General features: G+C 44.6%; 1 protein-coding gene across 2 annotated transcripts in view; it reads left to right on the top strand.

Annotated features, from left to right (window-relative positions):
- Positions 1 to 13,924, top strand: part of GRID2 (glutamate ionotropic receptor delta type subunit 2) — a 1,570,293-nt gene that overhangs the window by 788,287 nt on the left and 768,082 nt on the right. The window lies entirely within an intron of this gene.

The raw sequence follows: 13,924 nt of genomic DNA on the forward strand, positions 1-13,924 counted from the left end.
GTTTCTAATTATATGAGCAGAGTTTTTTCCCATTTTTTTTTTTTTATACACAATATGATTTTTGAATTGCAAATGTGCATATTTCTATGCATATTTTTGTTTCCGTTAAAATGCCAGTGCATACTGAGGCTCAGTTAAGGGGAACGTGTCATGATAAAATGACCTATAAATTTTTTATGTTAAACATAAAATAATTTTTGGTAATGTTCTTTTTAATTTTTCACACCATTATTCATATATAAAAGTCTGCAGTTTTCACACTTTCCACTAAGTCTAATAGGCTGAGAACTCCTGTTCTGTACAGATCACTTTTCAGTAATCATCTGATTATCATCACACACAAGATTACACTGACAGATAATACCCCTGTATAGATAAAACTGGTTCTTCCATTCTCAAAAACAGGTGAATTCACATCTTATCTAATCTCTCTCCCTCCACAGTGAGCTCTGCACAGGTCACAGGGCAAGTCTCCCACAGAACTCAATGAAAATCTCATGTCTATTGTGCCTAAAGACCTCTTTACACTGTTCAAGTGAACAGATGATTGGCAGGAAGGAAGCATTACTTCTCCACAATCTCTTGATCGTCAGTTGAATTTGCATGCAGCTATCTCCTCCACAGTATAGGAAGTCATCGCTCTCAAACAGAATCAGAGTATTGGGTGTCTGCAAGAATGATCCTATTAAATTGAGGGAAGAGGTGCTTGTGAAATAAAACTGCATATATTGAAAAAGAAATCCAGCACACTTCTAATCTGATGCAAAGTATGCATACATGACATTTCCATTGAATCCAGCTAAATTAATGGAATATATAGGAAATGGCAGCATTGAATTTCATGATTTTCTGTTCCTCATAGACCTTAGTCCTCTGTGCCGCCAGAGGATGGGTGAAAGGAGTGCTTTGTGTTAGCAATGGGAAGCGCTTCTTTCCCCCAGCCTCCTGCAGAACAGAATAAGTTTAATGTATTTCTATCACACAGTGAACAACATAAAAATGAAACCTTAAAAACAATGGCAGAAATGGTTTGTTTGTTCATGCCATTACCACCTAATATATATATATATTTTTTTTAAGTTATACAGATGTCCCTCAAAATTGTGCCCTTAATAATAAAACAAGTCCTTATATGGCTATTTCAACTGCACCCTTAAGGGTGAAATAAAATTGTTTTTAAAATGGCAGTTCTGCCTTCTTGCTTGTTCTTCTTGTGCTCGACATACAGAGAACTGAAGCAGATTCTTTTTTGTCGAGCACCAGAAGAACTAGTGAACTTCCACTGTGCAAGCAAGCAAATTAAAAATGATAGGAAACTTGACAATTTTTTATCACAGTAGATTACAAATCTGTATAATACCTTCAAAATTGTAATTGTAAAAGCAATTTTATTTCACTGGACTAATCTAAGATGCATCCTTAAAGGGGTTGTCCAGGTTCAGAGCTGAACCAGGACATACCTCCATTTTCACCCAGGCAGCCCCCCTGACTTGAGCATCGGAGCAGTTCATGCTCCGATGCTCTCCGTTGCCCTGGCATTTTCAGGAGTTCCGGTGACGAACCGGGCTCTCCATGGGGCTTCCAGGAAGCCCGGTGATGTCACCGGCACTGATGGGCAGGCTTTAGCGCTAAAGCACGCGATCACACTGCCAAGCGGAAGCTTCCGCCTGGCAGTGTGTTATTGTAAACAAAAGAGCCGTTGCCCTGTGTGATCTAGCGCAGGGCAAGGGAGCGCATCGGAGCATGAGATGCTCCGATGCTAACATCAGGTGGGCTGCCTGGGTAAAAATATGAGTATGTCTGGGTTCAGCTCAGAACCCGGACCACCCCTTTAAGAAGTTAAGGTCCAAAATAGCCCAGTCCCTAGGGGGTAAATCTGACTTGTCTCCATTGAACAGCCTTATCTACATTATTCTTAAGAATCAGATCCATTATTCAGCAACAACAACACGCTCCACAAACTGGTTTGGTACTCTCTAATGTCTGCTTTTGCTTGCACGTGCACCCTTTAATTTGTAGAGTGCTGCAAAATATGTTGGTGCTATATAATTATTATTATTATTATTAACATGCCGATCTCACTCACATAGTTTTCTTTAGCAAAGAAGACTCTCCTTTATTTTTGTAATTAGTATAATTACCCTTACCCCTGACTCCCCTACCATAAATTCTACCCCACCCTATTTCTTTTAGCTCCACATAGGTTATGTACAGCCATTGACTGCTTGCATTCTGTGTTCTTTCACAGACTGTTTCAACTTATTTTCTGGTCTGTCTCAACTCCGCAGGCTCCTTATTAATAAATGCCAATAGACAGAACAGATCAACCACAATATCAATTTTATATGCAGTAATAATTTATAGATGAGGGCTACAAGCAAAAATTGAATATTTATATATAAATGGAGGTGCACCTTTTGTCTTTCCTGCCTTTGAGGGAAAATGTATTTGAATTCCCTTCAGAGTTGCCCTTCTTTCTCCAGGACCTTAACTTTCCTCCAGTTCATTTCACTAAATAGTCTGCAAGAAGAGTCTAACCTGAGGGAATACTAATCCATGACTCACCTGAACTATTTTCTGTCCCCTGCCATAGACAGGTTCCAGAATAGGAAGATTACAATACTTTATGCGGAGACCAGAGCAGTCCTCTACCTTTCATCATCTGTTTTTTTTTTACAATCTCCATTTGACCATTTTGCATAACTATCCTACTGCTTACTAATTAGATTGGCTATGACTTGACTCGCTTTGCTTATAAAAACTTTTACAGTTGTGACACCGTTCCCTGTGGTCTTCTTGTACTGCATGATATTGGATTACCATCTGTTTCATGGATGCCTGAATACTGCTACTTTGTATACTCTCTCTCAGTAAAACTTAATTAAAATAAAATGGAGTTTGTAACAGGAGAAAGCTAGAAATGGTTTATTTGCCACTTGGGACACTCTTGGTTTTGGTTTTAGTCATTGAGCTAAGTATTGATTTGGGGATAATTTCTTACTGAAAAAGATTAATTTGCTGCAGTTGAGCAAGAACTTTGCAAAGCCAGGACCATAATATTACCAATAAGGTTTATCCTTTTATTAATGCAAAACATTCAAATGGCAAATTGGTGTTAGTAACATATGCATATAAACAATATAAATATACTGTAAGTATACATGCACATATCATATACAGACATATCAGTATTCCAGGCAAATACAGACATGGGTTTTTAACAACTGCAATTATACCACTGCCCTGGGTACATGACTCTCCACAATTCCCTTTTTTACTAAACTGTCTTAACGTAGAGACTGATATTAACACAGGTAGGAATTCAGACAGGGTAAGCGTATGGAAGTCGAAGCTGTAAAAAAAAAATAGATGAGGTCAAACTGAAAGCTACAGAGCTAAAGAAGCAAGGTTCTGTCAGTTCAGTCTTTAACATAAAGCAAACATATTTCTTTCATCACTAAAGCCTGAGGCTCTCATTAATTCTGGAGAACTTGAAGGAGCCTGAGACAAAAACTGATTTGTTGGAAAAAAAACGACGATACACTGTAGTTATTAAATTGGATCAGTATTATAAAATCAGTGCAGTCTAATTAAATCATCAAGGGTTACTCAGCAGCCCAGAAAACAATCTTTTTAATTACTATCTAATTAACCAATTAAGGGTGGGTTCACACTAGAGTTATGGCTTTCCGTTATAACAGGGTTATAACGGAACATAACGGAATCCATAAGATGGAAGGGCGGATCCCATAGACTTGCATTATGACGGAATGCAAAACGGACGCCTTTAAAAGGCATCCCGTTTGCTCTCCGTCCTAATAGAAGTCTATGGGAATCAAAACGGATCTGTCTGGTTCCTGTTATGCAAGACGGAAAACAAAGTCCTGTCGACAGGACTTTGTTTTCCGTCTTGCATAACGGGACCCAGACGGATCCGTTATGTTTTTCCATAGACTTCTATTAGGAAAGAGCAAAACGGAATGCCTCTTAAAGGCTTCCATTTTACATTCCATCCTATGGATTCCGTTATGTTCCGTTATAACCCTGTTATAATGGAAAGCCATAACGGACTCCATAACGCTAGTGTGAACCCACCCTAACTTGACTACTTTTTTCAACAGACACTATCCTTTGGTACTGTCTGGATTTGCAAACAGAACCTCATCTGCAAAAAAGTTAGTTAGTTTTGCACTTAAAGAGGACCTGTCACCGCTCCTGACATGCCTGTATTAGCTTCATGCATTCCCCATGTAATAACAATTCTGGAACATCTATTCGTATGTCTGTATGTTGAGCCATTCCATTATTATTTCTACTAGAAGTTATGAATAATATGCCATTAGAGGCAGGGAAGTTAACCACTACACTATAGAGCTACATGTTAACCTGCACAGAATTATAAAATAAGTCGTCTGCTGAATAGGAATACTCACAACATCAGAAACTACTATGAGGTTTTTCTGACACAGTTTAGCATTCAGCTTTATAGCTGAGTGGATAAGGTCCTTGCCTCTAAAATACAACGTTGGGAGTTCAAATCCTGGCTGATTTTCTGAAATAGATGCTAAATTACATTTAAATACACTGGCTCAAGCACACGCGGTGTTCGGCCGAACTCCGCGATGTGCCGAGCATAGCAATGCTTGAGCTGAACTGGTGTTTGGCTGAGCATGCTCGCCCAACACTACCCCCCACTAATTAGCCTGAATTGGGTTCTAGTGTTAATCGAACATGCTCGGCCGAACACCAGTTAGGCTTGAGCATCTCGATGCTCGGCACATGGCGGTATTGCGCAATACTCGAGTCTCCTCCCGCACGTTTGTTGGCTGCAGCGCAGCAGGTAAATAATGCCCTTTACTGTAATGCCGTGGCCATGTTGGTTACTGAGATTACAGTGATTGGCTGGCCGGAACACGTCATCGGGTGCTATATAGCACCCGATGACACATGTTCGGCTCAGTGTTAGTCAGGGAGAGCTGTGCTGAAAAAGGGAAAGATAGTGTAGGGAATGATTTTTCTTTTTGTAAGTTGAAAAACTTCTCAGAGACCATTTTAAGGACTTTTCTTGTGTGTGAAAGCAGCAATATAAATTTTTAGAGCAACCTGCGCTGAATAGCGTGCAATAGTTAGGCTGCTGCAGACAGAAACAATATCTGCACTACATCTCATATGTAACATGTGCGCATCCCAAAAATATCTGTGACATCCAGTGTACTTTTTCCGTAGACGGTGTCCGCTACGGACAGTGACATTACCTGGGGTACATCTCCTGTGTAACGTTTCCACATCCCAAATACCTATGATATTCCTTGTATTTTATATTAGCCGCTGCTAACATCAGCAACACTATCTGTGGTATTTCTACTGTGTAGCGTTTCCACATCCCAAATACCTGTGACATTCCCTATAATTTTTTATTAGCCACTGGTGACAGCGTAGACATTATCTGCGGTATATCTCCTGTGTGATGTTTCCACATCCCAAATACCTTTTTTAAATTTTTTGCGCATACACTTACAAATCCTATGCTACTGTATGAGTAGCATACTTTCAAGAATATATAACATTTAATATGAAGAAGGCGAGCATTAAGAGACAGGGAAGTGGCAAGCTTAGCAAGGACAGCAGTACAGAGGGGGAGGAATCCGCAGCACTGCAACAGGCTGGAAGAGGCAGTGGGGTGGCAAAAGGGAGAAGGCGGGCCACACCAAACAGGCCCGCAACTGTTCCCCGGAGCACACCATAGCAAAAATTTCCCTTGCCAAGGGGTAGGTATTCTGCACTCTGCCACTTTTTTGAGGAAAGTGTGGACGACAAAAGAATTGTAATTTGCAACCTATGCCATACAAAAATGAGCATGGGTATGAACATTAGCAACCTTACCACCACCAGCATGATCCGCCACATGGCATCAAAGCACCCTAATAGGTGGGCAAAACGCCTGGGTCCAAAATCTGTGTCTGTGGGTCACACCACTGCCTCCTCTTCCCCTGTGTTACGTGCTGGCCAATCCCCTGTCGAAGGCGCAGGCCTGGATGCCTCCCGCCCTGCACTTAGACCTTCGCAAGCACCATCAGCGACTACAGCCACTTCCATGTCCCAGCGCAGCATACAAATGTCCTTACAGCCGCCATTTGAATGCATGCGCAAATACCCAGCCACCCACCCACAGGCCATAGCACTAAATGTGCAACTTTCCAAATTACTGGCCCTGGAAATGTTGCCATTTAGGCTTGTGAACACTGAGACCTTCCGCAGCCTTATGTTGGCGGCTGTCCCTCGTTACGCAGTCCCCAGCCGCCACAATTTTTCACGGTGTGCCATGCCCGCCTTACACCAGCATGTGTCCCGTAACATCACCCGTGCCCTGACCAACGCAGTTACTAGGAAGGTCCACTTAACCATTGACACATGGACAAGTGCTTTCGGCCAGGGATGCTACATTTCCCTGACAGCACACTGGGTGAACGCTGTGGAGGCAGGGAGCAAATCGTACCCTGGGATGGCACAGGTGCCAAGGATTGCAGGCCCTAATTCCATCAGGGTTTCCGCCACCACCTAAGTTAATCGCTCCAACCCCCACTTCTCCTCCTCTGCCTCTTCCTCCATTTCCACCTCAGAATTATCCTCTTGCAACACCAGTCAGCCATAAGTCAGTAGCTGGAAGCAGTGTAGCACTGCAGTGGGGAAGTGTCAACAGGCCGTGCTTAAGCTGATCTGCTTAGGTGACAAACAGCACACTGCCGCAGAGCTGTGGCAGGGGATAAGAGACCAGACTGAGCTGTGGCTCTCGCCACTCAACCTAGAACCATGCATGGCTGTGTCTGATAATTGCCGTAACTTGGTGGCGGCTTTGGAGTTCGGCAAGCTCACACACATCCCATGCCTAGCTCATGTCTTCAACTTAGTGGTTCAGCGATTTCTCAAAATCTACCCCAATTTGCCTGAGCTACTGGTGAAGGTGCGCCGCGTATGTGCCCATTTCCGCAAGTCATCGACAGCTTCCGCCGGTCTGTCAACGCTGCAGCAGCACTTACAATTGCCTGCTCACCGACTGTTGTGCGACGTGAGCACGCGCTGGAACTCCACGTTCCACATGTTGGCAAGACTTTGTGAGCAGCAGAGGGCAGTAGTGGAATACCAGCTGCAATATGGTCGTCGCCTTTCCAGTCAGCTTCCGCTCTTCACAAGCGAGGAGTGGGCATGGATGTCTGACCTCTGTGAGGTTTTAAGAAACTTTGAGGAATCAACACAGATGGTGAGTGGCGATAACGCTATTATCAGCGTCACCATCCCACTTCTGTGCTCGCTGCTCACAATTAAGGCCGATGATTTGCATGTGGAAGAGGTGAGAATGTGGGAAGACATTATACAGGGTTATAGCCAGACCACCCTCAGTTCGTCTTTTCAACGCAAATTGGATGATGATGATAAAGAGGAGAAGGAGGAGCAGGAGATGGTTGCCTCCGCTTCAGAGTGTAGTACACATGGAAGTTTAATTCCATCTGTTCAGCATGGATGGGCAGAAGAGGAGGAAGAGTATGAGGAGATTGAGAGTCATCCTCCTGATGACGACAGCGAAGTCTTGCCTGTTGGGACTCTGGCACATATGGCTGACTTTATGTTAGGCTGCCTTTCCCGTCAACCACGCGTTTTACATATTTTGGACAACGCCAATTACTGGTTGTTCACCCTTCTCGATCCCCGCTTCAAAGAGAACTTCTCATCTCTCATTCCTGTGGTGGAGAGGATGAGCAAAATGGTGCAATACCAGAAGGTCCTTGTGGAAAAATTGCTCCAAAAATTTACAGCTGACAATACTGGCGGCAGAGTACATAGTTCCTTGGGCAACCGAGGAGGGGAGACGAGGGCAACACAAAGCTGTTCCAACAGAGGCAGGGCAACACTCTCCAAAGACTGGGACAGTTTCATGACACCCCGCCAGCACCCTCACCCTGATGCGCGGCCTATTGTCATAAGGAGGGAAACATTTTGGAAGTTGGTAAAGGAGTATGTAGCAGTCTGCGTCCTCATTGAGCCGTCTGTTAATTAGTGCTCCTGGGCGGGCATAATAACTGATAAGCGCATCCGCCTGTCAACTGAAAATTCTGACAGGTTGGCACTTTAAATGTGTTTTTTATAATGTACTAAATACACTGTATTCCCATGCACTCCTACCATCACAAAAAAAGGTATATGGTTCAATATTCCCTTTTTCATCCTCCTCCTCTTTCATCATATGAACATGCTTATTAGTCTGCCCTCACTCCTAATGTTGTAGAGGGTCAGCTCACCTGCAGGCCCTCACATATAATGTTTTTGAGGGTCAGCTAACCAGCAGGCCCTCAACCATAATGTTTTACAGGGTTAGCGCACAAGCAGGCCCTCACGTACAATCTTTTAGAGGGTCAGCTCACCAGCAGGCCCTTGCATTTAATGTTTTTGAGGGTCAGCTCACCAGCAGGCCCTCAACCATAATGTTTTATAGGGTCAGCTGACCAGCAGGCCCTCGCCCATAATTATTTTCATGGTTAGCTAAGCAGCAGGCACTCGCCCAAATTTTTTTCAATGGTGAGCTAAGCAGCAGGCACTCACCCATAATTTTTTCAATGCTCAGATCAGCAGCAGGCACTCACCCCTAAGATTTTAGAGAGTCAGCTCTGCAGCAGACCCTCACCCCTAATGTTTTAGATGTTCAGCTCAGCAGCAGGCCCTCGCTCTTAATATTTTAGAGGGTTACCAGCAGGCCCTTGCTCCTAATGTTTTGAGGGTCACCAGCAGGCCATCAATCATCATTTTTCAAGGGTGTATGATGCCCTACTTTATGAGTAATAAAGGGCATATTGGAGTGCCGGTTCATTGTCATTTTTGGAAGCCCTTTCACTTTATGTAGGAGTCCCACTCCCTGAAAAATTGTACCACAATGTGAATGAGGCCCTCCATTATGCTTCTTCTTTGTAATTTTTGGCAGCACTTGCACTTTATATACAAGTAAATATATAGGAAAGAATGTTTCCTAACCATTTTTCCTCTAAAATCGATTTTATCTTCGATTTTGCGCGTATTATTGTCAGTCTGTAAAAGTGGCGTACTACTCAGACAACATCGTTCCCAGCAGCGACATGGGAGTCCAATATGCATCCACACATCCTCCCCATGCTGTTCCCGAACCATTTTGGTGGTGTTTCCATCAATTTCTGACCTTTTCCCAAGACACCCTAACCTCTTCAGAGCAGGGGGTGCTTGTTTTAATGCTCGGGTTCTCCCACTGACTTCCATTGTGCTCGGTTGCTTGGTAGAGCACCCAAGCATCCTGAGATGTTCAACATGAGAACCTGTACACCCGAGAACTTTGGTGCTCGCTCAACAATATTGGGTTCCTTAATTCAGAACTGAGCAAAACTGTTTTGCAAAAATCCAGCTTTGTCTGTGTGGCTGCAGATGGTGTCTGCTTTTAAGGTTTTTTTCTCAGGCTAGAAAGCAGGTACAGCTTAAAATAATCTCTTTATTGCTTTTATACGCTGCGCTGTTTTGCCCAAGCTGAGCTCTGGCTGTGGGAAAAGTACTTAAAGAGGACCTATCACAGCCAGGGGGAAGGTGAGCTGTTTCTTTTCCCTGGCTTTACCCTGCTGTCTGCTCCTCCCTGTATGATAAACTAACATATGAGGCACAAAAAAAAGCGGGGGGCATAGTGCCAGTATGGAGGGGTATTTTATAAAAAGAAAAAGTGCTGGCATCTGTAGGGGCCACCCTACCTGGTAAGAAGACAGGTTTCTAACATATTATCACTGCAATTTAGAACAAGTTCCAAACTAGAGGAATAAACTCGCTTGTCTGCGGCATTTAAATTGGTTAGTACGTTTTCCCCAGGTGCCAGGGGATGCAGTCGACCTAAAGAATCAAACAGCCAGACAGGTTTGCTGGTTAAATGATTCTCTGCCTGGCATCCCCCAACGAGCCGATTTTATTAGATGTACTTTGTGGATCTAGCCACCACCCTTTAGCCATTATTTTAATTTGTCCAATCACAAGTATCTATCAAAGCAACTAATCAAAAACATGATGGAATATGATAATATGAGAAATGACACGTAGACACACACAGGCATTACTCATATATTATCAACATGAGTGATCTATCTGCAAAAGTCCCCCTGTTTGTATATATTCCATTCTGCCAAGCGGTTCCCTATTTGTGGTGATGGATCATGTGATGGACCATGTGATGAGCGCAGTGACGTCACCACAGGTCCTTTTCCTTCTGGTCATCAAAGAATAAGACAGAAGAGAAGCCGGGCTGCGCGAACAAGTGGATGAGGTGAGTTAAATAATTTTTAATTTTTTTTAACCCCTCCACCCTATTTTACTAAGCATTCTGTATTAGGAATGCTATTATTTTCCCGTATAACCATGTTATAAGGGAAAATAACAATGATCGGGTACCCATCCCGATCATCTCCTAGCAACCATGCGTGAAAATCTCACCGCATTCGTACTTGCTTGCGGATGCTTGCAATTTTCACGCAGCCCCATTCACTTCTATGGGGCGTGACAAAACACACAATATAGAGCATGCTGCGATTTTCACGCAACGCACAAGTGATGCATGAAAATCGCCGCTCATGTGCACAGCCCCATAGAAATGAATGGGTCCGGATTCAGTGCGGGTGCAATGCGTTCTCGCCTGTGTAAAAGAGGCCTCATCCAGTCATTGTGCCACTATGTGGCCTCCTCATGCTGCCATCTCCACACCATGTCACCTTGCCACTAATTTTTATCACCATGTTGCTGCTGCTGATGCTGCTTAAAAGGCCTTAAACTGATCACCAGGCCCACAATTAAATTAAGGTTTTGGAATCGATAAACCCAACTTGCTTTTGTGGGCTGCATCAGTGGCGTAGCTAGAATTAACTGGGCCCCACAGAAAGTGTTTGAATGGGGCTCCATGACAACCACACAAGGTATTGCAGCGCAGATCTGACAACTCACGGATGACACAGTTTACAGCAAAAATGTGGATAGAGTAGGGGGAAAAAATAGCATTTTCTGTATTCTAATTTTTTCCCTATATCTGGTTTTGACAACCACCCAATGTATTGAAGCGCAGATCACACAATTCACTGATTGCACCGTTGACAGCAAAAATGGGGATAGATAATGGGGAAATTGTGTTTTCTGTATTCTAATTTTTTTCCTATATCTGGCCCTGACAACCACACAAGGTATTGCAGCGCAGATCTGACAACTCACTGATGACACTGTTTATAGCAAAAATGTGGATAGAGTAGGGGGAAAAAAATATTGTTTTCTGTATTCAAATTTTTTCCTTATATCTGGCCATAACAACCACCCAATATATTGAAGCACAGATCACACAATTCACGGATTGCACCGTTGACAGCAAAAATGTGGACAGATTATGTGAGAAAAATAGTGTTTTCTGTATTCTAATTGTTTCCATATATCTGGCCCTGACAACCACACAAGGTATTGCAGCGCAGATCTGACAACTCACAGATGACACCATTTACAGCAAAAATGTGGATAGATTATGGAAAAAAACTTCTTGTTTTCACTATTATTCTTCCTATCTCTGCCCCTGACACACAGACGGTATTGCACAGATGTCATAAGTCACTGCAGACACCCTCTGTATAGAAGAAGAATCGCTATTTTGCAAAGTATGTAAAAAAAAAAAATTGAGTACTACTTTGCTAAAATTAATTGCTGCCAACCACACACAATAGTCCTTAAAAGGACATTTGGGTCTTTGAAACGTTATTCACTTAAATAAAATGCGATCACAAACTCCCTACACTATCTGTCCCTTCCTAAGCGCAGCTCTCCCTGACTCGCAATGAGCCGAACCCACGTCATTGGGTGCTATATAGCACCCGATGACGTGTTCTGGCCAGCCAATCACTGTAATGCCAGCAGCCAACATTGCTACTGGCATTACAGTGATGGCAGTACTTACCTGCACATTTATTGTCTGCTTAGCAGCCGCAAAACGTGTGGGGAGGAGACTCGAGCATGCCGCTCGAGCACATGTGGTACTCGGCCGAGTACCGCCATGTGCCGAGCATAGCGATGCTCGAGCCGAACAAGTATTTGGCCGAGCATGATCTGTCACCACTAGAAATGATCCCACCTCCTCCTCTTCCTCCTGTGCCACATCCTCTCATCATTGCCCGAAGCTTTTTTTCATGGGGACATAGAATAGGGATAGTAACGCTGAGGACGGCGTCATCGGCACTGGCTATGTTGGTCGAGTACTCGAAACAGTGAAACTCGACTATTGCCTGCTGCTGCTCGCACAGTCTCTCCAGCATGTGCAAGGTGGAGTTCCACCTTGTGGGCACGTCGCATATGAGGTGGTGAGCCGGAAGGCCGAAGTTACGCTGCACCGCAGACAGGCAAGCAGCGGCAGGCCCGGACTTTCTGCATCAGCTATGACATATCTGGGTAATTTTTCAGGAACCCCTGCACCACTAAATTCATCACATACTCCAGGCAAGGGTTCTGCGTCAAACCGGCTAGGCCCAAAGCTGCTACGAGATTTCACTCGTTATGGCACTCCACCAGGCACCAACCTCTTATCGGTCTGTTGTTCCATGCCCGTCCACAGCTCCTGCGCGGTATGGGTTTTTTCCCTCAACCTCTTGGCTGTGTTGAAGTTGGTAGCAAAGGTGTTACGCTGACCGGATGAGGAGGTGGTAGAGGAGGAAGCGGACTAGGTGGAGGAGGCAACAGGAGGTAAAGATAAACGTCCTGGCCTCAGGCCCAGCCACCACTGCATTTGCCCAGTGTGCAGTTAGGGAGATATAACGTTCCTGCCCGTGCTTACTGGTCCACGTATCGGTGGTTATGTGGACCTTGCCAAACATGGCATTTCTCAGTGCACACCTAATTTTGTCTGCCACATGGTTGTGCAGGGTAGGGATGGCTCGCATGGAAAAGTAGTGGAGGCTGGGAACCTAAGGTTTTTAAAAGTCTTTGTCTCCACCAAACGGAATGACAGCATTTCAAAGGCCAGGAATTTTGAAATGCTGGCATTCAGGGTCAGCGATCACTGGCGTGTAAGGGGGTACTTCCTCTTTCTCTCCAGTGTTTGGGGGAGTGACAGCTGAACGCTTCCATGGGACAGTGTGGATATGCTTGGTGACGGTGGTGGAGGTGGTGGGGTTGCTGAAACATCCTTTGTTTGCGGGTAGGCAGGTGCCACTGTCACTCCAGAGGGGGAGGAAGAGGCAGAGACTGCAGCAGAAGAGGGAGCAGGAGGAGGCTGAGATCTTTTGTGGTTTATCAGGTGTGTACTCCACTGCAGCTCATGCTTTGCATTTAGAAGCCTGTTTATGCAGGTGGTGCTCCGGTTTAGAACATATATGCCTCGCTTCAGGCTCTGATTGCAGAGTGCAAATCACTCACGTCTTGTCGTCAGCACTTTGTCTGAAGAACTGCCATGCCAGAGAACTCCTTGGAGCTGGCTTTGGTGTGCTCAGTCCCTGGGTTTGGTGGCCAGTAGCAGCCGTACTGGCTATGGGACGGCTACTCTGCTTTTGCACCCTGCTCCCTCTTTGCCGCTTTTGCACCCTGCTCCCTCTTTCTGTACGGCTGGTGCTGTGTGACCACCACCTCTTCCTCCGAACTGCACACATCACTTGCATGACCTTAATTCCATGTGGGGTCTGGGACCTCATCATCCTCCCCATCATCTTCCACCTACTCCTCACTCCTACCCTCCTTGTCGGTCTGAACACTGCAGAAAGCTGCAGTAGTTGGCACCTGTGTTTCATCATCATCAGAGACGCTGTGGTGCTGCGGTGGTCCTCCCATGTCCACATCCTGAAACATAAGTGGTTGGGCATCAGTGCACTCAATCTCTTCCATTTCTGGGGCAGGGGTAGGTGGATTGCCCACGGAA

This window comes from Bufo bufo, chromosome 2, assembly GCF_905171765.1.
Source record: "Bufo bufo chromosome 2, aBufBuf1.1, whole genome shotgun sequence".
Taxonomy (NCBI): Eukaryota; Metazoa; Chordata; class Amphibia; order Anura; family Bufonidae; genus Bufo; species Bufo bufo.